The 27,356-nt window shown below is 38.3% G+C and overlaps 13 non-coding genes across 13 annotated transcripts; 9 read left to right on the forward strand and 4 right to left on the reverse strand.

The window, feature by feature from the left end:
• Nucleotides 1–1,123: 1,123 nt before the first annotated feature.
• On the reverse strand, nucleotides 1,124–1,195 carry TRNAG-UCC (transfer RNA glycine (anticodon UCC)). Its single transcript has one exon. It is a non-coding gene; the product is annotated as a tRNA-Gly (tRNA).
• A 149-nt stretch (nucleotides 1,196–1,344) lies between these two features.
• Nucleotides 1,345–1,417, forward strand: TRNAR-CCU (transfer RNA arginine (anticodon CCU)). Its single transcript has one exon. It is a non-coding gene; the product is annotated as a tRNA-Arg (tRNA).
• Nucleotides 1,418–3,980: 2,563 nt separating this feature from the next.
• Nucleotides 3,981–4,053, forward strand: TRNAR-CCU (transfer RNA arginine (anticodon CCU)). The gene has a single exon. It is a non-coding gene; the product is annotated as a tRNA-Arg (tRNA).
• A 2,318-nt stretch (nucleotides 4,054–6,371) lies between these two features.
• Nucleotides 6,372–6,443, reverse strand: TRNAG-UCC (transfer RNA glycine (anticodon UCC)). Its single transcript has one exon. It is a non-coding gene; the product is annotated as a tRNA-Gly (tRNA).
• Nucleotides 6,444–6,592: 149 nt separating this feature from the next.
• Nucleotides 6,593–6,665, forward strand: TRNAR-CCU (transfer RNA arginine (anticodon CCU)). The gene has a single exon. It is a non-coding gene; the product is annotated as a tRNA-Arg (tRNA).
• Nucleotides 6,666–8,984: 2,319 nt separating this feature from the next.
• Nucleotides 8,985–9,056, reverse strand: TRNAG-UCC (transfer RNA glycine (anticodon UCC)). The gene has a single exon. It is a non-coding gene; the product is annotated as a tRNA-Gly (tRNA).
• A 149-nt stretch (nucleotides 9,057–9,205) lies between these two features.
• TRNAR-CCU (transfer RNA arginine (anticodon CCU)) lies at nucleotides 9,206–9,278 on the forward strand. The gene has a single exon. It is a non-coding gene; the product is annotated as a tRNA-Arg (tRNA).
• Nucleotides 9,279–11,825: 2,547 nt separating this feature from the next.
• On the forward strand, nucleotides 11,826–11,898 carry TRNAR-CCU (transfer RNA arginine (anticodon CCU)). Its single transcript has one exon. It is a non-coding gene; the product is annotated as a tRNA-Arg (tRNA).
• A 2,317-nt stretch (nucleotides 11,899–14,215) lies between these two features.
• On the reverse strand, nucleotides 14,216–14,287 carry TRNAG-UCC (transfer RNA glycine (anticodon UCC)). Its single transcript has one exon. It is a non-coding gene; the product is annotated as a tRNA-Gly (tRNA).
• Nucleotides 14,288–14,436: 149 nt separating this feature from the next.
• Nucleotides 14,437–14,509, forward strand: TRNAR-CCU (transfer RNA arginine (anticodon CCU)). Its single transcript has one exon. It is a non-coding gene; the product is annotated as a tRNA-Arg (tRNA).
• A 2,547-nt stretch (nucleotides 14,510–17,056) lies between these two features.
• TRNAR-CCU (transfer RNA arginine (anticodon CCU)) lies at nucleotides 17,057–17,129 on the forward strand. Its single transcript has one exon. It is a non-coding gene; the product is annotated as a tRNA-Arg (tRNA).
• Nucleotides 17,130–19,556: 2,427 nt separating this feature from the next.
• On the forward strand, nucleotides 19,557–19,629 carry TRNAR-CCG (transfer RNA arginine (anticodon CCG)). Its single transcript has one exon. It is a non-coding gene; the product is annotated as a tRNA-Arg (tRNA).
• Nucleotides 19,630–23,960: 4,331 nt separating this feature from the next.
• Nucleotides 23,961–24,033, forward strand: TRNAR-CCG (transfer RNA arginine (anticodon CCG)). Its single transcript has one exon. It is a non-coding gene; the product is annotated as a tRNA-Arg (tRNA).
• The last annotated feature ends 3,323 nt before the right edge of the window (nucleotides 24,034–27,356 follow it).

Raw genomic sequence — 27,356 nt, forward strand, 5'->3', positions numbered from 1 at the left:
AATATAAACAAGCAATACAATTTACATGTTCAAATCTTGCCGGAATGGTGTAAAAAAAATCAGGACATTTGAGATTATAAAATAACAAATGAGTATCGCTAATGGGACTTCCTAGCACTCTCATAGGAAGTAAAACTCTTTCATTTCCTAGTATGGGTATTAAAGAATTAGTTGTACATAAATCATTTTTACATCCCAACCACTTATTTACCCATAGATCTGTATGATTTAGAACAAATACACATTTTCTGGCAAACTTTGTCGTATTCCTAGGATGTCATACACCCTTGTACTTTTTTCCCAATAGTAATAGAAATAATTGACTGTTTGTTCTTTTTCCCAAAAAGTGAAAACATATTTAGTCCCATAGGTGATTCTTTGCTTTAAAACATAATATTTTGACATATTTAGAGCCCAGCTGACTATATACACTGGATATATAATGCAACAGTGCCACCATGTGGTAAGTATTGTTACCAATATTGTCCTGGAACAGGATTGCATATTTTCTGTATATTTTTCTCGGCTCTCACACTGTCAGCTCTCCCCAGGGAAGTTACATGTTTTTTCCAAACTCTGAAGAAGCCAGAGCTGTGTATATTGCGACATAGTTGTTACAAGTAATCCCCTTTACACAGCCTCTATTTAGTTGCCCTGGCAACCTCCCAATGCTCATATTTGAGTATGTTTTAGTCCTCAACCCCTGCTTTATTTGCATATTGTTATGCCCCCTAGTGTGTTCCTGTCTGACAGGAAAGTGTGCTCCCTCTTTTCAACAAGCAGCCAAAGTGAGTAGACACATCTTCCACTGCTCCCTCAGAAAGGAAATCCTTTTAACCTTCCCCTCAGAGAGGCACTTCCACATAGCCGGACACCTTCCTCTGATCAAGCAATTCTCCTCACAAGGGACATCTGCTATTACAATCCACATACAAGAACTTATATACTCCTCTTATAACTGTTATAACTCCCTCAAGAAAGTTGAAGAAAATAGAAGGACTTTGTGTGCTTTAAAAGGGGACGAGTTTAGCTACATGGACTTACTCAAATTCCACATATGAGCCGGGTCCAGAATAGACATCCTTCTATTTTTCAATAAAACACTTTTTTGCTAAATAAAATTTGCGTTGGCCGGGAATCGAACCCGGGTCAACTGCTTGGAAGGCAGCTATGCTCACCACTATACCACCAACGCATAGTGCTGTATTGTCTGTATTGCAGCAATTCAGTGCAGGAATATAGTGCTGGACTATTTATCAAGAAACTCTATCTTTCTCTGTTCAATTACCCAGATACAATTACCATAACCCCACACGATACAATGTTATAAGACATGTGACATAAGCCCCAGTGGCCTAATGGATAAGGCACTGGCCTCCTAAGCCAGTGATTGTGGGTTCCAGTCCCACCTGGGGTGGTTATATTTCATCCACAAAACGTTAGTTTTTATTTCAAAACATACAGTATTCAGTCCGGTGTTGGTTATCATTAATAAATTAGGCAACAATTCCAAATGTTTTCATACAGACCAAGCAATCTGACGTATTTTACCCATGTGCAGACAGGATTGCAGGATCTTAATCACGACATCATGTAGCTTCTCGTTGCCACGGCAACGCGGCGTCATTTGAGGCAGCGTGGCCTTTTTAACCGGAGCTGCATGGGGAAAAGATGAATTTATAGAAGAAGACGGAGAAGACTGGGAGACGCCGGGGACTCTGCCGCAGGTAAGCAGTCGACAGCAGACAAAATGCAGTCGCCCGTGACAACCGGTCGAGTGCATTTCTCAACCCCTGGCTATAGGTAACCAAGGAAACCTTAAACAGGTCATGCAGATTGCGCTGGGAAGTTCCTAACACAGCCTACAGGAACACTCATGCACCATTCGCATCACATTCCAAAAAAATGATAAAAACAAAATGCCAAAATATCATTCTAAAGCAAAGAATTCTCACTGAAGAAATCTGATGCCCTGTTATACACTTTTTTCAACGTTTCCACTTCTTGAGTCATTTCTTTCTACTTTTATCGGTGTATACGTTCTTTTCATAGTACATATTAAAAATAGTTGAAAAACAATACATAATAAAGCCTCACAAAGTAGAATGATTAAAGGATGAATGAAAAAAAATTACCCAATACTGACACATTGTAACAGATTTGTTTAAACTTTGCCCACCAAGCTGAGCCTGTCATTACTGACCATTCATGTTCTATCTTTTTAAATTTACCCTTTTCCTATTGAGAAACAATTTCTCCTTCTTTTAATTGTTTTTGTAAAACTGGAAGTTAACCTTCTTCTTTCTTAATTTCTTCAGTCCATTTCTCCCAAGGAAACTCATTTATTTTAGATATATTAAATTGTAATAGAAGTATATATACATCTCGCGAGAGAATTTGTGACATATTGACTTGGATCTCATGTAGATATATTCCTATTGGATTTCCTCTAATACAATAATATATTTTAATAAAACATTGGGAAAGTTTACACATAGGAAATTATTCTTTCACTATTTCATTATTCTCAATACGACCTAAAATGAAATGTGATTATGAAAGCATGAGTGATAAATAATCTTGGCCTGGTGTGGTAAATACATTAATTAGAATTCAAATATAAACAAGCAATAATATTTACATGTTCAAATCTTGCCGGAATGGTGTAAAAAAAAAATCAGGACATTGAAGATTATAAAATAATAAATGAGTATCGCTAATGGGTATTCCTAGCACTGTCATAGGAAGTAAAACTCTTTCATTTCCTAGTATGGGTATTAAAGAATTAGTTGTACATACATCATTTTTACATCCCAACCACTTATTTACACATAAATCTGTATGATTTAGAACAAATACACATTTTTCTGGCAAACTTTGTCGTATTCCTAGGATGTCATACACCCTTGTACTTTTATCCCAATAGAAATAATAGACTGTTTGTTCTTTTTCCTAAAGAGTGAAAACATATTTAGTCCCATAGGTGATTCTTTGCTTTAAAACATAATATTTTGACATATTTAGAGCCCAGCTGACTACATACACTGGATATATAATGCAACAGTGCCACCATGTGCTAGGTATTGTAACCAATATTGTCCTGGAACAGGATTGCATATTTTCTGTATATTTTTCTCGGCTCTCACACTGTCAGCTCTCCCCAGGGAAGTTACATGTTTTTTCCAAACTCTGAAGAAGCCAGAGCTGTGTATATTGCAACATAGTTGTTACAAGTAATCCCCTTTACACAGCCTCTATTTAGTTGCCCTGGCAACCTCCCAATGCTCATATTTGAGTATGTTTTAGTCCTCAACCCCTGCTTTATTTGCATATTGTTATGACCCCTAGTGTGTTCCTGTCTGACAGGAAAGTGTGCTCCCTCTTTTCAACAAGCAGCCAAAGTGAGTAGACACATCTTCCACTGCTCCCTCAGAAAGGAAATCCTTTTAACCTTCCCCTCAGAGAGGCACTTCCACATAGCCGGACACCTTCCTCTGATCAAGCAATTCTCCTCACAAGGGACATCTGCTATTACAATCCACATACAAGAACTTATATACTCCTCATAACTGTTATCACTCCCTCAATAAAGTTGAAGAAAATAGAAGGACTTTGTGTGCTTTAAAAGGGGACGAGTTTAGCTACATGGACTTACTCACATGCCACATATGAGCCTGGGTCTAGAATAGACATCCTTCTATTTTTCAATAAAACACTCTATAGCTAAATAAAACTTGCGTTGGCCGGGAATCGAACCCGGGTCAACTGCTTGGAAGGCAGCTATGCTCACCACTATACCACCAACACATAGTGCTGTATACTGTAGTGCAGCAATACAGTGCTGGAATACAGTGCTGGAATATAGTGCAGGCATATAGTGCTGGACTATTTATCAAGAAACTCTATCTTTCTCTGTTGAATTACCCAGAAACAATTACCATTACCCCGCATGATACAATGTTATAATACTTATAATATCAGCCCCAGTGGCCTAATGGATAAGGCACTGGCCTCCTAAGCCAGGGATTGTGGGTTCAAGTCCCATCTGGGGTGGTTACATTTCATCCACAAAACGTTAGTTTTTATTTCAAAACATATTCAGTCCGGTGTTAGTTATCATTAATAAATTAGGCAACAATTCCAAATGTTTTCATACAGACCAAGCAATCTGACGTATTTTACCCAGGTACAGACAGGATTGCGGGATCTTATTCATGACATCATGCAGCTTCTCGTTGCCACGTCAACGCGACGTCATTTGACGCAGCGTGGCCATTTTTACTGGAGCTGCAGGGGGAAAAGATGAATTTGTAGGAGAAAACTGGGAGACGCCGGGAGACTCTGCCGCAGGTAAGCAGTCGACAGCGGACAAAATGCAGTTGCCCGTGACAACCGGTCGAGTGCATTTCTCGAACCTTGGCTATAGGTAACCAAGGAAACCTTAAACAGGTCATGCACATTGCTCTGGGGAGTTCCTAACACAGCCTACAGGAACACTCATGCACCATTCGCATCACATTCCAAAAAAATTATAAAAACTAAATGCCAAGATATCATTCTAAAGCAAAGAATTCTCACTGAAGAAATCTGATGCCCTGTTATACACTTTTTTTCAATGTTTCCACTTCTTGAGTAATTTCTTTCTACTTTTATCGGTGTATACGTTCTTTTCATAGTACATATTAAAAATAGTTGAAAAACAATACATAATAAAGCTTCACAAAGTACAATGATTAAAGGATGAATGGAAAAAAAATTACCCAATACTGACACATTGTAACAGATTTGTTTAAACTTTGCCCACCAAGCTGAACCTGTCATTACTGACCATTCATGTTCTATCTTTTTAAATTTACCCTTTTCCTATTGAGAAACAATTTCTCCTTCTTTTAATTGTTTTTGTAAAACTGGAAGTTAACCTTCTTCTTTCTTAATTTCTTCAGTCCATTTCTCCCAAGGAAACTCATTTCTTTTTGATATTTTAAATTGTAATAGAAGTATATATACATCTCGCAAGAGAATTTGTGACATATTGACTTGGATCTCATGTAGATATATTCCTATTGGATTTCCTCTAATACAATAATATATTTTAATAAAACATTGGGAAAGTTTACACATAGGAAATTATTCTTTCACTATTTCATTATTCTCAATACGACCTCAAATGAAATGTGATTATGAAAGCATGAGTGATAAATAATCTTGGCCTGGTGTGGTAAACAAATTAATTTAGAATTCAAATATAAACAAGCAATACAATTTACATGTTCAAATCTTGCCGGAATGGTGTAAAAAAAATCAGGACATTTGAAAATGATAAAATAACAAATGAGTATCGCTAATGGGACTTCCTAGCACTCTCATAGGAAGTAAAACTCTTTCATTTCCTAGTATGGGTATTAAAGAATTAGTTGTACATAAATCATTTTTACATCCCAACCACTTATTTACCCATAGATCTGTATGATTTAGAACAAATACACATTTTCTGGCAAACTTTGTCGTATTCCTAGGATGTCATACACCCTTGTACTTTTTTCCCAATAGTAATAGAAATAATTGACTGTTTGTTCTTTTTCCCAAAAAGTGAAAACATATTTAGTCCCATAGGTGATTCTTTGCTTTAAAACATAATATTTTGACATATTTAGAGCCCAGCTGACTATATACACTGGATATATAATGCAACAGTGCCACCATGTGGTAAGTATTGTTACCAATATTGTCCTGGAACAGGATTGCATATTTTCTGTATATTTTTCTCGGCTCTCACACTGTCAGCTCTCCTCAGGGAAGTTACATGTTTTTTCCAAACTCTGAAGAAGCCAGAGCTGTGTATATTGCGACATAGTTGTTACAAGTAATCCCCTTTACACAGCCTCTATTTAGTTGCCCTGGCAACCTCCCAATGCTCATATTTGAGTATGTTTTAGTCCTCAACCCCTGCTTTATTTGCATATTGTTATGCCCCCTAGTGTGTTCCTGTCTGACAGGAAAGTGTGCTCCCTCTTTTCAACAAGCAGCCAAAGTGAGTAGACACATCTTCCACTGCTCCCTCAGAAAGGAAATCCTTTTAACCTTCCCCTCAGAGAGGCACTTCCACATAGCCGGACACCTTCCTCTGATCAAGCAATTCTCCTCACAAGGGACATCTGCTATTACAATCCACATACAAGAACTTATATACTCCTCTTATAACTGTTATAACTCCCTCAAGAAAGTTGAAGAAAATAGAAGGACTTTGTGTGCTTTAAAAGGGGACGAGTTAAGCTACAGTACATGGACTTACTCAAATTCCACATATGAGCCGGGTCCAGAATAGACATCCTTCTATTTTTCAATAAAACACTTTTTTGCTAAATAAAACTTGCGTTGGCCGGGAATCGAACCCGGGTCAACTGCTTGGAAGGCAGCTATGCTCACCACTATACCACCAACGCATAGTGCTGTAGTGTCTGTATTGCAGCAATTCAGTGCAGGAATATAGTGCTGGACTATTTATCAAGAAACTCTATCTTTCTCTGTTCAATTACCCAGATACAATTACCATAACCCCACACAATACAAAGTTATAAGACATGTGACATAAGCCCCAGTGGCCTAATGGATAAGGCACTGGCCTCCTAAGCCAGGGATTGTGGGTTCAAGTCCCACCTGGGGTGGTTATATTTCATCCACAAAACGTTAGTTTTTATTTCAAAACATATTCAGTCCGGTGTTGGTTATCATTAATAAATTAGGCAACAATTCCAAATGTTTTCATACAGACCAAGCAATCTGACGTATTTTACCCATGTGCAGACAGGATTGCAGGATCTTAATCACGACATCATGTAGCTTCTCGTTGCCACGGCAACGCGGCGTCATTTGAGGCAGCGTGGCCTTTTTAACCGGAGCTGCATGGGGAAAAGATGAATTTATAGAAGAAGACGGAGAAGACTGGGAGACGCCGGGGACTCTGCCGCAGGTAAGCAGTCGACAGCAGACAAAATGCAGTCGCCCGTGACAACCGGTCGAGTGCATTTCTCAACCCCTGGCTATAGGTAACCAAGGAAACCTTAAACAGGTCATGCAGATTGCGCTGGGAAGTTCCTAACACAGCCTACAGGAACACTCATGCACCATTCGCATCACATTCCAAAAAAATGATAAAAACAAAATGCCAAAATATCATTCTAAAGCAAAGAATTCTCACTGAAGAAATCTGATGCCCTGTTATACACTTTTTTCAACGTTTCCACTTCTTGAGTCATTTCTTTCTACTTTTATCGGTGTATACGTTCTTTTCATAGTACATATTAAAAATAGTTGAAAAACAATACATAATAAAGCCTCACAAAGTAGAATGATTAAAGGATGAATGAAAAAAAATTACCCAATACTGACACATTGTAACAGATTTGTTTAAACTTTGCCCACCAAGCTGAGCCTGTCATTACTGACCATTCATGTTCTATCTTTTTAAATTTACCCTTTTCCTATTGAGAAACAATTTCTCCTTCTTTTAATTGTTTTTGTAAAACTGGAAGTTAACCTTCTTCTTTCTTAATTTCTTCAGTCCATTTCTCCCAAGGAAACTCATTTATTTTAGATATATTAAATTGTAATAGAAGTATATATACATCTCGCGAGAGAATTTGTGACATATTGACTTGGATCTCATGTAGATATATTCCTATTGGATTTCCTCTAATACAATAATATATTTTAATAAAACATTGGGAAAGTTTACACATAGGAAATTATTCTTTCACTATTTCATTATTCTCAATACGACCTAAAATGAAATGTGATTATGAAAGCATGAGTGATAAATAATCTTGGCCTGGTGTGGTAAATACATTAATTAGAATTCAAATATAAACAAGCAATAATATTTACATGTTCAAATCTTGCCGGAATGGTGTAAAAAAAAAATCAGGACATTGAAGATTATAAAATAATAAATGAGTATCGCTAATGGGTATTCCTAGCACTGTCATAGGAAGTAAAACTCTTTCATTTCCTAGTATGGGTATTAAAGAATTAGTTGTACATACATCATTTTTACATCCCAACCACTTATTTACACATAAATCTGTATGATTTAGAACAAATACACATTTTTCTGGCAAACTTTGTCGTATTCCTAGGATGTCATACACCCTTGTACTTTTATCCCAATAGAAATAATAGACTGTTTGTTCTTTTTCCTAAAGAGTGAAAACATATTTAGTCCCATAGGTGATTCTTTGCTTTAAAACATAATATTTTGACATATTTAGAGCCCAGCTGACTACATACACTGGATATATAATGCAACAGTGCCACCATGTGCTAGGTATTGTAACCAATATTGTCCTGGAACAGGATTGCATATTTTCTGTATATTTTTCTCGGCTCTCACACTGTCAGCTCTCCCCAGGGAAGTTACATGTTTTTTCCAAACTCTGAAGAAGCCAGAGCTGTGTATATTGCGACATAGTTGTTACAAGTAATCCCCTTTACACAGCCTCTATTTAGTTGCCCTGGCAACCTCCCAATGCTCATATTTGAGTATGTTTTAGTCCTCAACCCCTGCTTTATTTGCATATTGTTATGCCCCCTAGTGTGTTCCTGTCTGACAGGAAAGTGTGCTCCCTCTTTTCAACAAGCAGCCAAAGTGAGTAGACACATCTTCCACTGCTCCCTCAGAAAGGAAATCCTTTTAACCTTCCCCTCAGAGAGGCACTTCCACATAGCCGGACACCTTCCTCTGATCAAGCAATTCTCCTCACAAGGGACATCTGCTATTACAATCCACATACAAGAACTTATATACTCCTCTTATAACTGTTATAACTCCCTCAAGAAAGTTGAAGAAAATAGAAGGACTTTGTGTGCTTTAAAAGGGGACGAGTTTAGCTACAGTACATGGACTTACTCAAATTCCACATATGAGCCGGGTCCAGAATAGACATCCTTCTATTTTTCAATAAAACACTTTTTTGCTAAATAAAACTTGCGTTGGCCGGGAATCGAACCCGGGTCAACTGCTTGGAAGGCAGCTATGCTCACCACTATACCACCAACGCATAGTGCTGTATTGTCTGTATTGCAGCAATTCAGTGCAGGAATATAGTGCTGGACTATTTATCAAGAAACTCTATCTTTCTCTGTTCAATTACCCAGATACAATTACCATAACCCCACACGATACAATGTTATAAGACATGTGACATAAGCCCCAGTGGCCTAATGGATAAGGCACTGGCCTCCTAAGCCAGTGATTGTGGGTTCAAGTCCCACCTGGGGTGGTTATATTTCATCCACAAAACGTTAGTTTTTATTTCAAAACATATTCAGTCCGGTGTTGGTTATCATTAATAAATTAGGCAACAATTCCAAATATTTTCATACAGACCAAGCAATCTGACGTATTTTACCCATGTGCAGACAGGATTGCAGGATCTTAATCACGACATCATGTAGCTTCTCGTTGCCACGGCAACGCGGCGTCATTTGAGGCAGCGTGGCCTTTTTAACCGGAGCTGCATGGGGAAAAGATGAATTTATAGAAGAAGACGGAGAAGACTGGGAGACGCCGGGGACTCTGCCGCAGGTAAGCAGTCGACAGCAGACAAAATGCAGTCGCCCGTGACAACCGGTCGAGTGCATTTCTCAACCCCTGGCTATAGGTAACCAAGGAAACCTTAAACAGGTCATGCAGATTGCGCTGGGAAGTTCCTAACACAGCCTACAGGAACACTCATGCACCATTCGCATCACATTCCAAAAAAATGATAAAAACAAAATGCCAAAATATCATTCTAAAGCAAAGAATTCTCACTGAAGAAATCTGATGCCCTGTTATACACTTTTTTCAACGTTTCCACTTCTTGAGTCATTTCTTTCTACTTTTATCGGTGTATACGTTCTTTTCATAGTACATATTAAAAATAGTTGAAAAACAATACATAATAAAGCCTCACAAAGTAGAATGATTAAAGGATGAATGAAAAAAAATTACCCAATACTGACACATTGTAACAGATTTGTTTAAACTTTGCCCACCAAGCTGAGCCTGTCATTACTGACCATTCATGTTCTATCTTTTTAAATTTACCCTTTTCCTATTGAGAAACAATTTCTCCTTCTTTTAATTGTTTTTGTAAAACTGGAAGTTAACCTTCTTCTTTCTTAATTTCTTCAGTCCATTTCTCCCAAGGAAACTCATTTATTTTAGATATATTAAATTGTAATAGAAGTATATATACATCTCGCGAGAGAATTTGTGACATATTGACTTGGATCTCATGTAGATATATTCCTATTGGATTTCCTCTAATACAATAATATATTTTAATAAAACATTGGGAAAGTTTACACATAGGAAATTATTCTTTCACTATTTCATTATTCTCAATACGACCTAAAATGAAATGTGATTATGAAAGCATGAGTGATAAATAATCTTGGCCTGGTGTGGTAAATACATTAATTAGAATTCAAATATAAACAAGCAATAATATTTACATGTTCAAATCTTGCCGGAATGGTGTAAAAAAAAAATCAGGACATTGAAGATTATAAAATAATAAATGAGTATCGCTAATGGGTATTCCTAGCACTGTCATAGGAAGTAAAACTCTTTCATTTCCTAGTATGGGTATTAAAGAATTAGTTGTACATACATCATTTTTACATCCCAACCACTTATTTACACATAAATCTGTATGATTTAGAACAAATACACATTTTTCTGGCAAACTTTGTCGTATTCCTAGGATGTCATACACCCTTGTACTTTTATCCCAATAGAAATAATAGACTGTTTGTTCTTTTTCCTAAAGAGTGAAAACATATTTAGTCCCATAGGTGATTCTTTGCTTTAAAACATAATATTTTGACATATTTAGAGCCCAGCTGACTACATACACTGGATATATAATGCAACAGTGCCACCATGTGCTAGGTATTGTAACCAATATTGTCCTGGAACAGGATTGCATATTTTCTGTATATTTTTCTCGGCTCTCACACTGTCAGCTCTCCCCAGGGAAGTTACATGTTTTTTCCAAACTCTGAAGAAGCCAGAGCTGTGTATATTGCAACATAGTTGTTAAAAGTAATCCCCTTTACACAGCCTCTATTTAGTTGCCCTGGCAACCTCCCAATGCTCATATTTGAGTATGTTTTAGTCCTCAACCCCTGCTTTATTTGCATATTGTTATGACCCCTAGTGTGTTCCTGTCTGACAGGAAAGTGTGCTCCCTCTTTTCAACAAGCAGCCAAAGTGAGTAGACACATCTTCCACTGCTCCCTCAGAAAGGAAATCCTTTTAACCTTCCCCTCAGAGAGGCACTTCCACATAGCCGGACACCTTCCTCTGATCAAGCAATTCTCCTCACAAGGGACATCTGCTATTACAATCCACATACAAGAACTTATATACTCCTCTTATAACTGTTATAACTCCCTCAAGAAAGTTGAAGAAAATAGAAGGACTTTGTGTGCTTTAAAAGGGGACGAGTTTAGCTACATGGACTTACTCACATGCCACATATGAGCCTGGGTCTAGAATAGACATCCTTCTATTTTTCAATAAAACACTCTATAGCTAAATAAAACTTGCGTTGGCCGGGAATCGAACCCGGGTCAACTGCTTGGAAGGCAGCTATGCTCACCACTATACCACCAACACATAGTGCTGTATACTGTAGTGCAGCAATACAGTGCTGGAATATAGTGCAGGCATATAGTGCTGGACTATTTATCAAGAAACTCTATCTTTCTCTGTTCAATTACCCAGAAACAATTACCATTACCCCGCATGATACAATGTTATAATACTTATAATATCAGCCCCAGTGGCCTAATGGATAAGGCACTGGCCTCCTAAGCCAGGGATTGTGGGTTCAAGTCCCATCTGGGGTGGTTACATTTCATCCACAAAACGTTAGTTTTTATTTCAAAACATATTCAGTCCGGTGTTAGTTATCATTAATAAATTAGGCAACAATTCCAAATGTTTTCATACAGACCAAGCAATCTGACGTATTTTACCCAGGTACAGACAGGATTGCGGGATCTTATTCATGACATCATGCAGCTTCTCGTTGCCACGTCAACGTGACGTCATTTGACGCAGCGTGGCCATTTTTACTGGAGCTGCAGGGGGAAAAGATGAATTTGTAGGAGAAAACTGGGAGACGCCGGGAGACTCTGCCGCAGGTAAGCAGTCGACAGCGGACAAAATGCAGTTGCCCGTGACAACCGGTCGAGTGCATTTCTCGAACCTTGGCTATAGGTAACCAAGGAAACCTTAAACAGGTCATGCACATTGCTCTGGGGAGTTCCTAACACAGCCTACAGGAACACTCATGCACCATTCGCATCACATTCCAAAAAAATTATAAAAACTAAATGCCAAGATATCATTCTAAAGCAAAGAATTCTCACTGAAGAAATCTGATGCCCTGTTATACACTTTTTTTCAATGTTTCCACTTCTTGAGTCATTTCTTTCTACTTTTATCGGTGTATACGTTCTTTTCATAGTACATATTAAAAATAGTTGAAAAACAATACATAATAAAGCTTCACAAAGTACAATGATTAAAGGATGAATGGAAAAAAAATTACCCAATACTGACACATTGTAACAGATTTGTTTAAACTTTGCCCACCAAGCTGAACCTGTCATTACTGACCATTCATGTTCTATCTTTTTAAATTTACCCTTTTCCTATTGAGAAACAATTTCTCCTTCTTTTAATTGTTTTTGTAAAACTGGAAGTTAACCTTCTTCTTTCTTAATTTCTTCAGTCCATTTCTCCCAAGGAAACTCATTTCTTTTTGATATTTTAAATTGTAATAGAAGTATATATACATCTCGCAAGAGAATTTGTGACATATTGACTTGGATCTCATGTAGATATATTCCTATTGGATTTCCTCTAATACAATAATATATTTTAATAAAACATTGGGAAAGTTTACACATAGGAAATTATTCTTTCACTATTTCATTATTCTCAATACGACCTCAAATGAAATGTGATTATGAAAGCATGAGTGATAAATAATCTTGGCCTGGTGTGGTAAACAAATTAATTTAGTATTCAAATATAAACAAGCAATACAATTTACATGTTCAAATCTTGCCGGAATGGTGTAAAAAAAATCAGGACATTTGAGATTATAAAATAACAAATGAGTATCGCTAATGGGACTTCCTAGCACTCTCATAGGAAGTAAAACTCTTTCATTTCCTAGTATGGGTATTAAAGAATTAGTTGTACATAAATCATTTTTACATCCCAACCACTTATTTACCCATAGATCTGTATGATTTAGAACAAATACACATTTTCTGGCAAACTTTGTCGTATTCCTAGGATGTCATACACCCTTGTACTTTTTTCCCAATAGTAATAGAAATAATTGACTGTTTGTTCTTTTTCCCAAAAAGTGAAAACATATTTAGTCCCATAGGTGATTCTTTGCTTTAAAACATAATATTTTGACATATTTAGAGCCCAGCTGACTATATACACTGGATATATAATGCAACAGTGCCACCATGTGGTAAGTATTGTTACCAATATTGTCCTGGAACAGGATTGCATATTTTCTGTATATTTTTCTCGGCTCTCACACTGTCAGCTCTCCCCAGGGAAGTTACATGTTTTTTCCAAACTCTGAAGAAGCCAGAGCTGTGTATATTGCGACATAGTTGTTACAAGTAATCCCCTTTACACAGCCTCTATTTAGTTGCCCTGGCAACCTCCCAATGCTCATATTTGAGTATGTTTTAGTCCTCAACCCCTGCTTTATTTGCATATTGTTATGCCCCCTAGTGTGTTCCTGTCTGACAGGAAAGTGTGCTCCCTCTTTTCAACAAGCAGCCAAAGTGAGTAGACACATCTTCCACTGCTCCCTCAGAAAGGAAATCCTTTTAACCTTCCCCTCAGAGAGGCACTTCCACATAGCCGGACACCTTCCTCTGATCAAGCAATTCTCCTCACAAGGGACATCTGCTATTACAATCCACATACAAGAACTTATATACTCCTCTTATAACTGTTATAACTCCCTCAAGAAAGTTGAAGAAAATAGAAGGACTTTGTGTGCTTTAAAAGGGGACGAGTTTAGCTACAGTACATGGACTTACTCAAATTCCACATATGAGCCGGGTCCAGAATAGACATCCTTCTATTTTTCAATAAAACACTCTATAGCTAAATAAAACTTGCGTTGGCCGGGAATCGAACCCGGGTCAACTGCTTGGAAGGCAGCTATGCTCACCACTATACCACCAACGCATAGTGTTGTATTGTCTGTATTGCAGCAATTCAGTGCAGGAATATAGTGCTGGACTATTTATCAAGAAACTCTATCTTTCTCTGTTCAATTACCCAGATACAATTACCATAACCCCACACGATACAATGTTATAAGACATGTGACATAAGCCCCAGTGGCCTAATGGATAAGGCACTGGCCTCCTAAGCCAGGGATTGTGGGTTCAAGTCCCACCTGGGGTGGTTATATTTCATCCACAAAACGTTAGTTTTTATTTCAAAACATATTCAGTCCGGTGTTGGTTATCATTAATAAATTAGGCAACAATTCCAAATGTTTTCATACAGACCAAGCAATCTGACGTATTTTACCCATGTGCAGACAGGATTGCAGGATCTTAATCACGACATCATGTAGCTTCTCGTTGCCACGGCAACGCGGCGTCATTTGAGGCAGCGTGGCCTTTTTAACCGGAGCTGCATGGGGAAAAGATGAATTTATAGAAGAAGACGGAGAAGACTGGGAGACGCCGGGGACTCTGCCGCAGGTAAGCAGTCGACAGCAGACAAAATGCAGTCGCCCGTGACAACCGGTCGAGTGCATTTCTCAACCCCTGGCTATAGGTAACCAAGGAAACCTTAAACAGGTCATGCACATTGCTCTGGGGAGTTCCTAACACAGCCTACAGGAACACTCATGCACCATTCGCATCACATTCCAAAAAAATGATAAAAACAAAATGCCAAAATATCATTCTAAAGCAAAGAATTCTCACTGAAGAAATCTGATGCCCTGTTATACACTTTTTTCAACGTTTCCACTTCTTGAGTCATTTCTTTCTACTTTTATCGGTGTATACGTTCTTTTCATAGTACATATTAAAAATAGTTGAAAAACAATACATAATAAAGCCTCACAAAGTAGAATGATTAAAGGATGAATGAAAAAAAATTACCCAATACTGACACATTGTAACAGATTTGTTTAAACTTTGCCCACCAAGCTGAGCCTGTCATTACTGACCATTCATGTTCTATCTTTTTAAATTTACCCTTTTCCTATTGAGAAACAATTTCTCCTTCTTTTAATTGTTTTTGTAAAACTGGAAGTTAACCTTCTTTTTTCTTAATTTCTTCAGTCCATTTCTCCCAAGGAAACTCATTTATTTTAGATATATTAAATTGTAATAGAAGTATATATACATCTCGCGAGAGAATTTGTGACATATTGACTTGGATCTCATGTAGATATATTCCTATTGGATTTCCTCTAATACAATAATATATTTTAATAAAACATTGGGAAAGTTTACACATAGGAAATTATTCTTTCACTATTTCATTATTCTCAATACGACCTAAAATGAAATGTGATTATGAAAGCATGAGTGATAAATAATCTTGGCCTGGTGTGGTAAATACATTAATTAGAATTCAAATATAAACAAGCAATAATATTTACATGTTCAAATCTTGCCGGAATGGTGTAAAAAAAAAATCAGGACATTGAAGATTATAAAATAATAAATGAGTATCGCTAATGGGTATTCCTAGCACTGTCATAGGAAGTAAAACTCTTTCATTTCCTAGTATGGGTATTAAAGAATTAGTTGTACATACATCATTTTTACATCCCAACCACTTATTTACACATAAATCTGTATGATTTAGAATAAATACACATTTTTCTGGCAAACTTTGTCGTATTCCTAGGATGTCATACACCCTTGTACTTTTATCCCAATAGAAATAATAGACTGTTTGTTCTTTTTCCTAAAGAGTGAAAACATATTTAGTCCCATAGGTGATTCTTTGCTTTAAAACATAATATTTTGACATATTTAGAGCCCAGCTGACTACATACACTGGATATATAATGCAACAGTGCCACCATGTGCTAGGTATTGTAACCAATATTGTCCTGGAACAGGATTGCATATTTTCTGTATATTTTTCTCGGCTCTCACACTGTCAGCTCTCCCCAGGGAAGTTACATGTTTTTTCCAAACTCTGAAGAAGCCAGAGCTGTGTATATTGCAACATAGTTGTTACAAGTAATCCCCTTTACACAGCCTCTATTTAGTTGCCCTGGCAACCTCCCAATGCTCATATTTGAGTATGTTTTAGTCCTCAACCCCTGCTTTATTTGCATATTGTTATGACCCCTAGTGTGTTCCTGTCTGACAGGAAAGTGTGCTCCCTCTTTTCAACAAGCAGCCAAAGTGAGTAGACACATCTTCCACTGCTCCCTCAGAAAGGAAATCCTTTTAACCTTCCCCTCAGAGAGGCACTTCCACATAGCCGGACACCTTCCTCTGATCAAGCAATTCTCCTCACAAGGGACATCTGCTATTACAATCCACATACAAGAACTTATATACTCCTCTTATAACTGTTATCACTCCCTCAATAAAGTTGAAGAAAATAGAAGGACTTTGTGTGCTTTAAAAGGGGACGAGTTTAGCTACATGGACTTACTCACATGCCACATATGAGCCTGGGTCTAGAATAGACATCCTTCTATTTTTCAATAAAACACTCTATAGCTAAATAAAACTTTCGTTGGCCGGGAATCGAACCCGGGTCAACTGCTTGGAAGGCAGCTATGCTCACCACTATACCACCAACACATAGTGCTGTATACTGTAGTGCAGCAATACAGTGCTGGAATATAGTGCAGGCATATAGTGCTGGACTATTTATCAAGAAACTCTATCTTTCTCTGTTCAATTACCCAGAAACAATTACCATTACCCCGCATGATACAATGTTATAATACTTATAATATCAGCCCCAGTGGCCTAATGGATAAGGCACTGGCCTCCTAAGCCAGGGATTGTGGGTTCAAGTCCCATCTGGGGTGGTTACATTTCATCCACAAAACGTTAGTTTTTATTTCAAAACATATTCAGTCCGGTGTTAGTTATCATTAATAAATTAGGCAACAATTCCAAATGTTTTCATACAGACCAAGCAATCTGACGTATTTTACCCAGGTACAGACAGGATTGCGAGATCTTATTCATGACATCATGCAGCTTCTCGTTGCCACGTCAACGCGACGTCATTTGATGCAGCGTGGCCATTTTTACTGGAGCTGCAGGGGGAAAAGATGAATTTGTAGGAGAAAACTGGGAGACGCCGGGAGACTCTGCCGCAGGTAAGCAGTCGACAGCGGACAAAATGCAGTTGCCCGTGACAACCGGTCGAGTGCATTTCTCGAACCTTGGCTATAGGTAACCAAGGAAACCTTAAACAGGTCATGCACATTGCTCTGGGGAGTTCCTAACACAGCCTACAGGAACACTCATGCACCATTCGCATCACATTCCAAAAAAAATTATAAAAACTAAATGCCAAGATATCATTCTAAAGCAAAGAATTCTCACTGAAGAAATCTGATGCCCTGTTATACACTTTTTTTCAATGTTTCCACTTCTTGAGTCATTTCTTTCTACTTTTATCGGTGTATACGTTCTTTTCATAGTACATATTAAAAATAGTTGAAAAACAATACATAATAAAGCTTCACAAAGTACAATGATTAAAGGATGAATGGAAAAAAAATTACCCAATACTGACACATTGTAACAGATTTGTTTAAACTTTGCCCACCAAGCTGAACCTGTCATTACTGACCATTCATGTTCTATCTTTTTAAATTTACCCTTTTCCTATTGAGAAACAATTTCTCCTTCTTTTAATTGTTTTTGTAAAACTGGAAGTTAACCTTCTTCTTTCTTAATTTCTTCAGTCCATTTCTCCCAAGGAAACTCATTTCTTTTTGATATTTTAAATTGTAATAGAAGTATATATACATCTCGCAAGAGAATTTGTGACATATTGACTTGGATCTCATGTAGATATATTCCTATTGGATTTCCTCTAATACAATAATATATTTTAATAAAACATTGGGAAAGTTTACACATAGGAAATTATTCTTTCACTATTTCATTATTCTCAATACGACCTCAAATGAAATGTGATTATGAAAGCATGAGTGATAAATAATCTTGGCCTGGTGTGGTAAACAAATTAATTTAGAATTCAAATATAAACAAGCAATACAATTTACATGTTCAAATCTTGCCGGAATGGTGTAAAAAAAATTAGGACATTTGAGATTATAAAATAACAAATGAGTATCGCTAATGGGACTTCCTAGCACTCTCATAGGAAGTAAAACTCTTTCATTTCCTAGTATGGGTATTAAAGAATTAGTTGTACATAAATCATTTTTACATCCCAACCACTTATTTACCCATAGATCTGTATGATTTAGAACAAATACACATTTTCTGGCAAACTTTGTCGTATTCCTAGGATGTCATACACCCTTGTACTTTTTTCCCAATAGTAATAGAAATAATAGACTGTTTGTTCTTTTTCCCAAAAAGTGAAAACATATTTAGTCCCATAGGTGATTCTTTGCTTTAAAACATAATATTTTGACATATTTAGAGCCCAGCTGACTATATACACTGGATATATAATGCAACAGTGCCACCATGTGGTAAGTATTGTTACCAATATTGTCCTGGAACAGGATTGCATATTTTCTGTATATTTTTCTCGGCTCTCACACTGTCAGCTCTCCCCAGGGAAGTTACATGTTTTTTCCAAACTCTGAAGAAGCCAGAGCTGTGTATATTGCGACATAGTGTGTTCCTGTCTGACAGGAAAGTGTGCTCCCTCTTTTCAACAAGCAGCCAAAGTGAGTAGACACATCTTTCACTGCTCCCTCAGAAAGGAAATCCTTTTAACCTTCCCCTCAGAGAGGCACTTCCACATAGCCGGACACCTTCCTCTGATCAAGCAATTCTCCTCACAAGGGACATCTGCTATTACAATCCACATACAAGTACTTATATACTCCTCTTATAACTGTTATAACTCCCTCAATAAAGTTGAAGAAAATAGAAGGACTTTGTGTGCTTTAAAAGGGGACGAGTTTAGCTACAGTACATGGATTTACTCCCATGCCACATATGAGCCTGGGTCAAGAATAGACATCCTTCTATTTTTCAATAAAACACTTTTTTGCTAAATTAAATTTGCGTTGGCTGGGCATCGAACCCGGGTCAACTGCTTGGAAGGCAGCTATGCTCACCACTATACCACCAACGCATAGTGCTGTATTCTGTAGTGCAGCAATACAGTGCTGGAATATAGTGCAGGAATATAGTGCTGGACTATTTATCCAGAAACTCTATAATTCTCTGTTCAATTACCCAGAAACAATTACCATTACCCCACAAGATACATTGTTGTAACATATGTGACATCAGCCCCAGTGGCCTAATGGATAAGGCACTGGCCTCCGAAGCCAGGGATTGTGGGTTCAAGTCCCATCTGGGGTGGTTATATTTCATCCGCAAAACGTTAGTTTTTATTTCAAAACATATTCAGTCCGGTGTTAGTTATCATTAATAAATTAGGCAACAATTCCAAATGTTTTCATACAGACCAAGCAATCTGACGTATTTTACCCAGGTACAGACAGGATTGCAGGATCTTATTCACGACATCATGTAGCTTCTCGTTGCCACGGCAACGCGGCGTCATTTGAGGCAGAGTGGCCTTTTTAACTGGAGATGCATGGGGAAAAGATGAATTTATAGAAGAAGACGGAGAAGACTGGGAGACGCCGGGGGACTCTGCCGCAGGTAAGCAGTCTAAGTGCAGACAGTTTTTAAAAGGTGTATAAATTTGTGTTCTGTCTTGGCTCCTATGTGTTGCCTACTTACAAGATGTAAGTCAAAAACGAGCGGTTTTGACACACAATGGTCTCTGCTAGGAGGATTTCTTAACCAGGTGGTGGGATCTCCAACTCTCAGCTCAGCAGCAGTGTATACAGCACCGACAATGTTTATTCGACTAAAAACCGCACGGCTGGATGCGTGGCGGCAGCGTGGAGAAGCGTTGGGAAGCGGCTCGTTCGCGTGACGTCGGTGACGTCACAGTGACGTGCGCGCCCGGCTTCCCGGCTTCCCCGGCTTCCCCGGCTTCCCCGACTCCCCTGAAGGTTTGAAATGAGGTAAGCGGGGGAGCGGGGATGCAGAGGGGCACAGCAGGAGCCGCTAGGGGGTCGGGAAGGTATTTAAATTGCGCGCCGATTGGAGGGGGGGGAAACGGAGGGGACGCGGCTGGATGCGGCTGGCGCACTGACTATTCTCAGCACCAGCCGGAGTAAGTCCTGGTCAACCGGCGGCTTTTGCTTCAATAAACATTGTCGGTACTGTATGTAAAAGAAATGATACCATAGTGCAGACCAGTAACAATAAAAAACTCGACTTTATAGGGTAAAAATAAACACTTACAATAAAAACAAGTGGTTAAGGCATGTATCACACTGTGGTGATTGAGGAGAGAAAATGGTTAGCTCCAGGCTCACCCGCCTCCTCCGGTGTGACTGCGTGTGGACTACCGCTCTCTGTGACCTTTCACCTCCGCTGGTGATCGCTGTCTCGCCGGTCTAGTCCCCTCGTGGATACCCTCTTGTGTGGGCTATTCGGCTCCCTTTGCTGGGTTTATACAGGTGCTGCAGAGGACTTGGACTCCAGCTCTATCACCGGTCGATGGTCCCGCCTTGCTTGCTCCAATGCGTCACTTCCGCTTAGTCCCGATGCGTCACTTCCGGTCACGGCTGTGTGAGTGTCAGCTCCCAAATCTCTCCTCTCTCCTCTCAGGGCGGCTACCACTCTACGCGTTTCGCCAGGTGTGTGGCTTCCTCAGGAGTGTACCGCCCCCTCCTCTCAACTATCTCTATATACCTTCCATAATTGGTTTTTAATTAATGAATCAATGAAACACTTGTAAAATCAATTGGTCTGCACTATTTTTGTATCCATATATATAAGGGAGCTCATTTTTCAACAGGAGTGGAATCCTAAATATCTTTATGTGGTTTGGCATGGTTTAACTTGTCATTAACCACACCATGTGGGGTAAAAGGAACAAATAATTCTCTATGTTCAGAGGGAATGGGTGGTCCAATTAGATAATTGGTGCTCGAATGATGTTTTATTTCTTTGCACTAGGAATTTTAGGTTCATAGTAGTGTAGTTAGAATAGTTTCTAAGTGGGACAGGTTTCAGGCACACTTAATTTCTGTAATGTAATCTATATTATAATATAGCCCACCGGGGAAAAGTTAAAAGGCATGGGTATGTTTTTTAGGGGGAGAGAATTTTTCCCGTGACAGGACTATGGGGGCATGACAATCACAACTGATATATAAAAAATATAAAAAAATATATAATTTTTTTTTGTAATTAACAATTAATCTCTTACCACAGGTTGTACAGTGTGGTACTTCAAAATTATGTAAGAGTGGGGGAGCTCCGTCATATATATATAAACTCTCTATGGTATGGGAATACATATTAATATTATAAGGGGTTCCATAATGCAAGATTGGCATAAACAATTGCAGAACATTTACTCAATATTATAGCATAGATACTATGATGGAATTTAAACAACATGTTCATATCACAGACCAGCTTAAAAAATACATACACATATACACTGGCGACACACTTTATTCGAGCTCGGCTAGTCCCACGAATTCGGGTATACCCGGGTGTATTGAGGTTTGTGACTGTTTTCTGCCCAAGTGCATTGGGTTATTTTCCAGGCAGGGATTGAAGCATTTTATTCCCACTGGCTGCAATACTGCACAGTATATATATATATACTGCATTACAATTCATGAATTTATGCCATCTGGTAGACACGCGAAGCATTGCAGCCTATTAAATCCTAATCATTATCATTTAACAGATCAGCCGCCCATCAGCCAGGCATGAACCCAGGCTGGGAAGGAAAACGCAACGGGGCTTGTCAGAGGTGAGGAGCGGCGCATTCCAGGTATCTGCCAGGTACATACTGGGTATTTGCTCGAATAAAGTGTGTCGGTGCAGTATATGAGGGTGTCTATAAATATAGATACTAGTTTATACAAATGGCATAAAATCCTAAACGATAAACCTAACCTAGGGATGACAGGCAGTGTGTTACATCTTAGTACTTATGTGGTTTATAATATAGGATAACGGATGGCAGTTGCGCACTGTGAGAGAGAACAACAGAAGGAGGAAAAGACAGAAGAACCGGTTAATTCAACACATCGGCAATTTTACATCTTATACAGGTTACAAGAAGGGTGCAATCTCGATTTCCATGTTGAGTCCCCTGGGGGAGAGTGTCCGCAACCTGTGAATCCAGAAGGTCTCCCTTCTTATGAGTTCCAGATTGCGGTCACCCCCCCGCCAGTGGCCCGAGACATATTCTATGGGTGTGTAAGTCAGACCTGTCGTGTCCCCCTGGTGCTTCTCCATGAAGTGTTTGGAGAGATTGTGAGTTAAAAGAGATCTCTTGATGCTGCTCAAATGTTCGATAATCCTAGTTCTTATTGGTCTCTCAGTCTTCCCTACATATTGTAGTTTGCAAGGGCACTCCAGGAGGTACACAACATGGTCTGACCTACATGTTAAACTGGATTCTATATTGAATCTTTCCCCTGTGATGTTAGATGCAAACTCCAATTTATTGTTCGATTTAAATTGACACACTCTACATGTCTTGCATGCATGGAAACCTTTATTGGATTGTAACCAGTTCTGGGGCTTGGTTTTCTGTTTAAGGACACTGGGGGCTAGTGTGTTTTTTAAATTTCGTGCTTTCCTGAAGATGATATTTGGATGATCAGGTAGTTCGCTTCCCAAAATTGGGTCATTCTTCAGTATTGGCCAGTGTTTGTTTATGATTTTCCTGATTTCCTTGGCTTCCCCATTATAGTTAGTCAAGAATGCAAAGTCTGATTTGTTCTTTATCGTTTTATCCCTTAATTTAGGTTTTAGAAGATCTTCCCTTTCCAGTTTATCTATCTTTAGTAAAGCCTCATCTATCCTTTCCTCCTTGTATTTTTTCTCTATGAATCTTTTTTTTAGTTCATTGGATTGTTGTAAAAACGTTTCCCTCTCACTACAGTTCCTCTTAATTCGGGTGAACTGGCTTGATGGCACTCCGTCCATCCACCTCGGGAGATGGCAACTCGTCCGTAAGATGTAGTTATTTTTATCAGTTTTCTTAAAGAATGTTTTTGTTTTTATTTGGTCGTTATCTATATATATTTCTAGGTCTAAGAAATTCACTCGCCTGTCACTATACTCGCTTGTAAATTTTAGATTGAGTTCTACATTGTCTATGCCTGTTAGAAAATCTTGTAACTTACTTTCTCCGTTCCCCCAGATTAGATACACGTCATCGATGAAACGACGCCAGAGGACCAGGCCCTCCCCAAGCTCTCCATTAGGCCAGATGTTATCTTCCTCCCATGATGCCATGCTCCCCCTGGATTGCAGTTGGAGAGTGAAGATTTGTGGGACTAGTGAAACCAGTCCCCACCAGCTGGGTTTTGAGCAGGGGGTTTGAACTCAGTTATATTGTTTTGCACGTTATTTAACCACGTCACAAAGTTTTATAATCATTTGATTTTATTATTAACTCACTGTATAACACAAGTGCACACTAATAGAGCTAGCGCCGTTTCTTTCACCTTCACTCCGCGCAGGTAAGCAGTCGACAGCAGACTATTTATCAAGAAATTCTATATTTCTCTGTTCAATTACCCAGATACAATTACCATTACCCCACATGATACAATGTTATAATCCTTATAATATCAGCCCCAGTGGCCTAATGGATAAGGCACTGGCCTCCGAAGCCAGGGATTGTGGGTTCAAGTCCCATCTGGGGTGGTTACATTTCATCCACAAAACGTTAGTTTTTATTTCAAAACATATTCAGTCTGGTGAATTTGTGACATACAGTATTGACTTGGATCTCATGTAGATATATTCCTATTGGATTTCCTCTGATACAATAATATATTTTAATAAAACATTGGGAAAGTTTACACATAGGAAATTATTTATAGTAGAGCAGTATACATTTTTTGTATATTTCAATTAATCTTACAATGGTATATACTGAATAGGATGTACTGTATATTTATATTTATATTACAACAGTATATTTATTTGGTGTATTTATATTTATAGTACAACAGTATATATATTTTGTCTATTTATATTTATAGTACAGCAGTATATATTTTTTGTATATTTCAATTAATCTTACAACGGTATATACTGAACAGGATGTACTGTATATTTATATTTATATTACAACAGTATATTTATTTGGTATATTTATATTTATAGTACAACAGTATATATATTTTGTCTATTTATATTTATAGTACAGCAGTATACATTTTTTTGTATATTTCAATTAATCTTACAACAGTATATATATTTTGTCTATTTATATTTAATGTACTGTATATTACAACATTACATTTATATACATTTTATATTGCTGCATATTAATAAAACAATATAATTTCTTTACATTGTAGGGAGACAACTGTTCTGGTGGACAAAATAAGTGAGGAGAATGATGAGAGGAGTGCATTAAGGGTCAAATACACTCTGCAGGAAAAGCACAATCTGACTGTATCCGAGAGCAGCATAAAGAAGATGAGACGCAGCATTGGATGGAAATATGGACGTGTGAGGTTAGTACTGGACAGTACAGGAGGTAAAAGTGTTGTTTCGCAAACTGTACTGCACTGTGCCGCAATTTTTTTTATTTCTTGTCCTTACAGAGCGTAACCCATGATACGGGACGCAAACAAAATCAAAAGAGTGCTCCAGGCCCAGGCATGGATCGACAGCGGGGAGACTTTCCAGGATTGCATCTTCACTGATGAGTCTACTGTGTCGCTGGAGAGATTTGCACGATTTGCGTTCCACAAAAAAGGCCGCTTATCTTTGAAGCCGCGGCCAAAACACCCTGTGAAGCTGCATGTGTTGGGTGCCATCTCTAGGCGTGGACCGGGATGCATTGTCATCTTTGAAGGTAAAATGTATCAAATATAATGTCGCCTAATGCACTGTACTTGACTAGTGTTGCCTTACCGTATGCACTGTACTGTACTATTGTGCAGTTTTTTGAGCACTTTTCTTTTCTTTCTATAAGAATCATGAATAAAGCTTACTTCCAAGACAACATTGTGCCCGAGGTAGTGCAATACATCAAACGCGACTTCCCCAATGGTCACCGCTTCTACCAGGACAACGATCCCAAGCACACCGCGTCAACAGCGCATATCCTTGAGCGCGGCATCAACTGGGTGAAGACGCCAGCAGAGTAAGTGCAGTAGACCGTGTCCCATTTTTGTTCCCCACTGTTTTTAGCTCTTAAACCAATTGTCCTTTCTTTCCAATGACAGGTCGCCAGACTTCAATCCGATCGAAATGGTCTGGCATCAGCTGAAGGACCATATCCGGAAAGTGGTGAAACCCTCCAAAAAGGACGAGTTGTTGAAAGGCATACTGAGTTTTTGGAACGATGTACTCACCGTGGAACGCTGCAATAAATATATAGACCATATTGCCACTGTGTTGCCCATTGTCATCGCGCGTAATGGGCAAGCATCAGGAAAGTAGTACTGTGCTGTAGTATTGTAAGTACAGTATGTTACAGGTAAGTATGGCACAGATTTTTTCTTTCCAGATAGTAAGAGTATACAGTAGTTAGTTTTTTCTTTACAGAGAGAGCAGCACCAGCCATTAGGTTACAGATACATAGAATTTAACAGTAGTCAGAGTATACAGTAGTTCCAGTACGGTATACAGTACACTAGTTGGACAGTACTACAGTAACTGCCTACTAACTGCCCCATTTTTTTTCTTTCCAGAGAAAGCTGCACCAGTTACCTACAGTAGTTCTGCCATAATACAGTACAGTAACTGCACTAATTTTTGGTTTTCTTGTCGTTCCAGGAAAAACGGTGGCCTAGGGGGATGGGGGCGTTGTGTCCAGTCAAATCTGCTTGTACAGTCAAATGTACAGTATATAAACAGCAGCAATGATGTACACAAAACCTCTCCTCTCTCAATGAACTACTGTACTGCAGACAGAATGAGGAAAAGATAAAGACTAAAGAAAAATTAATTTTACTATACAGTATATACAGTACAGTATAGTATACACTACATTACATTACTGTACTGTATATACTGTAGTATTAACTAATATTCTTATAAATGTGCATTACTCATGTTTCCCCATGTTTCACAAAGGTTTTCCAAATGGTTATCCAATTTCAAGCTGCCAAAATAACTTAATAAAGACTGCATTACTGTATGTATTATTCCTGATTATTTTTAAAATAAAATATATGTTTATTCACTTTCCTGCGAATCATAATCATTTACAGCCACCCCTACAGTGCACCAATGAATTATTTTATTTATTTATTTATAAAATATTTTACCAGGATTTATACCAGGATTTATATATTTTTATTTTAAAGAAATTAAAGAATGTACTGTATTGTATTAAAAACATGTGACTGTAAACCATAGTGACTGACAAATATTTTCACACCCTGATGAAATACTGTCTCAGTGTACTCTCAATTCTCACAGTGCTGTGCACATCAGATTTACATTTCAAATTCGAGAGGGGACTTTTCAAAGCATTACAGTACCGTTCAAACAACAGGCCTCTAAGGGTTGGGGGAGGGGGATGGTGTGATTAGACGCAGGCGTATTGTACTGTGTTTGTAGCTCGGCTATGGGCGGATTAAGAACACAATGCCAATATGCTTGGCTAGGGAGGGATTAAAAACTCTGGAGGTGTGTGGCTGAAATAGTTAACAGCATTGTCATTTCAAAAGGCAGTTAATCATAATAATTGGATGAATAAACCCCCAAATATAGTACATAAAAAGCAAGTCAATTTAACTCCCTGTGCCCCATGCACCAAAAATGTTTTGTGGCAGAAGAATGTAATAAAGGCTGCAGAATGTATTATTGTGTGTTGATGGTTAGAATTGCTGTGCACTTTAAATGTTTCAATATTGTAAATAAATGTTTTTGTACTGACTCCACCAATAAAAGACCATGTTGAATTGCCTCACATTGTTTCCATTTGCTCCTTTGCCAGTGTAACAAATGTACTGTAGAGGCTTGCTGCACTGTTTTTTTACTGCCTGGTCGCGCAATTGGCG

This window comes from Ascaphus truei, chromosome 20, assembly GCF_040206685.1.
Source record: "Ascaphus truei isolate aAscTru1 chromosome 20, aAscTru1.hap1, whole genome shotgun sequence".
NCBI classification, from domain to species: domain Eukaryota; kingdom Metazoa; phylum Chordata; class Amphibia; order Anura; family Ascaphidae; genus Ascaphus; species Ascaphus truei.